We start from the raw sequence: 5070 nt of genomic DNA, 5'->3' as shown, positions 1-5070 counted from the left end.
TGAATATTATTATTTAAATAATATTTCCATAAAGAATAATCTTTATAAAAATAATTGAAGTAGAAAGTTTGAAACTTATACTTGAAATGAATATTAAATATCCAAAGATATACCTATACGAAAGTACTATCTTTATTTGAATAATCAAAAGTGAGTTTGATTATCGACACCTTATTCTTTAATAAAATAAAGAATATATCTCAACAAATAATCGGAGTCATAGATCCTCAAATAAATATTCAAATAATATTCAATAAATAAAATAAGCTGAGTCATAAGCCCTCGAATGAATATTCGAAATAATATTCAATAAATAAATAAGCTGAGTCATAAGCCCTCGAATGAATATTCGAAATAATATTCATTAAATAATAAGCTGAGTCATAATACCTCGAATGAATATTATAAATAATATTCATTAAATAAAATAAAGGAGTCATACATCCTCAAATGAATATCCAAGTAATATTCAATAAATAATATAAAGGAGTCATAAGTCCTCGAATGAATATTCAAGATAATATTCATTAATAAAATAAAGTTATCGAATAAACCTTATTCGATTAATAGTTTTGAAAACTATAACCATATATATATATATATATATAAATAAATATATATATAAAATCTACTCGGGATCCTCGACTCCCGGTTTTAGAAAATGTTTTCACCTTTGGGTCCCTATACTAAGGGTATATGCAAATTACCGCTATTCTCTAGCATAGGTATTATCAACTGAACCAACAGATATATAAGGCAAGAATATGAAACAGGCATGCATATATATACCATATCAGCATGCTTCAATATATCGCAACATTTGCTAATTAACCAACATGCATCTATCGCAAGATAATGCATATACATATATTCATCACAACAACAGTTATAACGGGTAGAAAACTTGCCTGAGCGACTGGGGGTTACGAATGGCTCGGGACGAGTCTGGTAACCTATAAGCAACAAGTAAGTTGGAATTAAACCAAAGTCACTTGTAAATCTATACTTTAACTAACTTAGACTCTAACGCTTGTTTTGCGCTTACTGATTCTCTTAAGTCACTCGAGTACCCTCGGCTCCACCATTTTTAATAATTTAACCTTTACGAGTTTTAAGGCGATTCCTTTGCGAGTGTCTTACCAACTTCCTAACACACTTACCATAAATGTTTCATACATTAATTAACCCTTTTTGGTCTTTAACCTATGTTTCAAAGTAAGGCGAGGGGAAAAGTTTCGTTCGCGAAACGCCGTTACTTGAAACGGTCGTTTCTCCTAAACTGTGCATCGGAATCGAACGAACTACATATCAAAACGAAGCTCGTAACATGAGCTATCTAAAGATGGCAGTGGTCATAATCTAGCAGGGGGTTCTCGGGTCCTAATATTATGCACAAAAACTGTCCAAAGAAAATCGGACGTTACGACGGCTATGTTTACGCGATTACCAATGTTTAAACTACTCCAATTAACCACCAACCAACTCATAACCATCAATACAACAAAATTTCACCTAAACCATACCACATCAGTCCATAATCTCTAAGGTTTTCAACTCAAACAACCACAATCAAGACCTATGAACTATAATCAAGCTTCAATTACCAAAACACTTCCAAATCAAACCAAACTACTAATAATCACAATCCATGCTTCTCATTTCACAACACCAACCATTAAACTTACTAACAAATAAAGTAAAGGCTAGGGTTTGAAGTTTATACCTTCCTTGGGAGGTGTTAAGTTGCTAGGAAGCCTTAGGGAGCCTCCTACAAGCTTGATCTTTCCAAAGAAATCAAGAACACAAAGTTAGGCTTTGAAGTTTCTAAAAGTCCGATTTAAAGAACTGTAAAAATGAGGGTCTTACCATGATTATTTGGACGAGACTTGTGAACAAGAGTTGTAGGCCATCTCAATACCTTTCCAATGAGCTATAGAACACAATATTTGAGTGAGAAATGAAGGAGATACAGCAGTTTTAGTGTTCTGGTTCTGTTTTGGCCGAGAGCATGAAGAACAATGCCTTGGTTTCTTTTTGATTTTGATGAAAATGATTTTACTTGGCTTGGTTGCTTTGTTTTTGTGTTTGATTTAGTCAATTACCTTGTTGCCCTTGAATTTGTGTGGTTCTCATTCAACCACACCTCCTTCCTTCCCATGTCATGCTTGTGTCATCCTCATGATGTCATCCTCCCCTCCTTGTCCTCTTTCTATTGGTTGGATGACATCATCCCCACTAATCCCCTTGATTAACTTCCTAATCGTTTGCCTAATGACCGCTGATCTGTTATACGGTTCGCTTAACTTTCGTTTTCGTTTATCGTTTGAGGGATCATACCCGGGATCTTATTACTTAGGTTCCCTTAACCTTTCTCAATATATTGTATTCCTTTTATGATCCTCTCTTATAATCCTTTAATTTAAATCCTTTTTATCCTATTACCTTATACTCAATTCTTTCCGTATCTATTGGATTTCCGGGAAAAATCAAAGTGTTCGGATTTGGATTCTGACGATCTTTACATACACTTATATCCCATATAAAGTACTAATAAAATCTCAGAATATCCATATCAGAACCCCTACATAGTGTGGCATGAAAAGTTTTCTCATTCAGCAAAAACACTATTCATAAGGGTTTCAAAAATTTCCCAAAAATTGGGGTTATTACAGCAGCTTTTGAGTTGACTACTTATGCTGAAGTGCTTCAGAAGGTGATGGTAATTGAAGGCGAGAGTGAGTAAAATCAAAAGGAGAAAGGCAAAAAGAAAAGAAGATTTGAAACGGGAGAAGAAGGCTCAAGTTATAAGGGCCAGAATCAGAGAACTAATCAAAGGCTTAAACCTCAGAGTGGACCCGAGAACTTCAAGAATAAAGAATTTGGGAATAAATCACAAGAAACGAGATCTCAATCAACTAGTGGACAGAAACCCCCGAAAGGATCAGTTTCGGAATGTAAGAGAGACATACAGGAATCTGCAATACGGTGAATGTAGTTTGTTTCAAGTGTCATGCGAAGGGCCATTATGCTCATGAATGCAAGAATCAGAAGGCCAACATCACATGTTATAAGTGTGGGAAAGTAGGACATGTGTCACAAGAATGCAAAGGAGTGGGTAACAATCAATTGCTGCAAATGACTACTATACCGTACCCTGTGAATCAAATAACTCCTATATCATCCCCATCATTCCTAATATCTTTCATTCAACCTCATATAACATCATCTTCAAATCATCCAGCTTTGACTTATCCAGCTCAAGAAAGAACTTTCAACATGAACGTAAATGATGCAATTCAAAGTTCCGATGTGGTGTCAGGTACGCTTTCTGTGAATGCTGCTAGTGCAAAAGTATTGATTGATTTGGGAGCCACAAGGTCATTTATGTCGAAGCCTTTTTTGATAAGTTGAATTGTGAAACCCAATTGATGCATGAACCCTTATCCATTATCTTAGCTAATCAAGATAGAGTATCTATAAATCATGTTTTCCCTCATTGTACAATAGAGATAACCGGACACTTTTTTCCTGCGAACCTTATTCCTTTCCAATTAGGCGAATTTGACGTGATCTTAGGGATGGATTGGCTGACAAGTTTCAGTGCTCAAATAGACTGTAAGGATAAAAGGGTAGTATTAAGTACACGTCAAGGTAAGAAAGTGACATTCAAGGGCAAAAGAAAAACTCAGACATTTCTCACCTCGATGCAAGTAAAGAAGTTGATTCGAAAAGGATACAAGGCGTATTTGGCGTATGTAGTTGATAAGGGTAGAGAAGTTTCTAATCCGGAAGACATTCCAGTAGTAAGAGATTTTCTAGACATTTTTCCTGAAGTGCTTCCTGGCTTACCCCCAGACCGACAAATTGAATTTACAATAGACCTTGCACCTGACACTGAACCTGTTTCGAAAGCTCCATATAGGATGCACCAACGGAGATGAAGGAATTAGAAAAGCAAATACAAGAACTACTAGAAAAGAGAATTATAAGACCAAGTATTTCATCGTGGGGCGCGCCAGTTTTGTTTGTGAATAAGAAGGACGGAAGCATGAGACTTTATATAGATTATCGAGAATTGAACAAGTTGACGATTAAGAATAGATTCCATTTGCCAGGATTGATGATCTGTTTGACCAACTAAAAGGAGCCTCTTGTTTTTCGAAGATTGATCTGCGATCAGGATACCACCAATTGAAGATTATGTTTGAAGACATACACGTTATTCCATAAGAATACAACAAGAATTATAGAAGGGGGGTTGAATATAATTCTGGCTTCTTTTTAAGATTTTGAAGACTGTTCTAACTTAATAATATATAAGTGTTTCATTTGCAAAGTGCGGAATGAAAGAATTACATAAATCAAAACACAAGTAATAAAAACACAAGTCTTTAAAACTTTCTGGTGGATTTGAATGTATCCACCAGAGATATATATATATATCAAGAGAACCATGTGAAGCTTGAATAACTCACATATGCTTTTACAAATGAACAAACAAACTACAGATATCACATCCCAACTTTAACAAAAGAAACTATATGAATAATTACAATAGTTAACAAAAGGAAATATATACACCGAAACCAAGATCTTACAGTTTAGGATATGGAACAGCCCAACACTATTAACTATTACAACCTAATTTCAATACCGAGTCCTCACACAAAATGATCACTAATCTACCTGAGCTTGAATATACGAATCGGCATCACAAGTCTTACGTGCTGTCTGCTTGAATCTAACCATATCTGCTAGCTAAAATATCATGGTGAAGGCAAGTAGTGAGCTAAATGCTTAACAAGTGCTATAATATATATAAACAAAATAAAATATCAATGGAAATGAAAGGTTTAACCATATAGTAACAAGATATAAACTTTCAGGGTGATGGCATCTTTTACTTGTAACAAAATAATTAGAAACCATTTCTTTATCAAAACCATTTTTATGACGCTACGGATTACAGCTGGTGATCAGCCGTGAAGTAATCCCGAACCTCACTGGGTTCTAGAACATTAATGAGATCCCTAGGCAACCTTTAAGCCTATAATTTTAAAGCGGAAAGGA

Source organism: Apium graveolens, chromosome 9, assembly GCF_009905375.1.
Source record: "Apium graveolens cultivar Ventura chromosome 9, ASM990537v1, whole genome shotgun sequence".
Lineage (NCBI taxonomy): Eukaryota > Viridiplantae > Streptophyta > Magnoliopsida > Apiales > Apiaceae > Apium > Apium graveolens.
Note: the sequence above shows the minus strand (reverse complement) of the source record.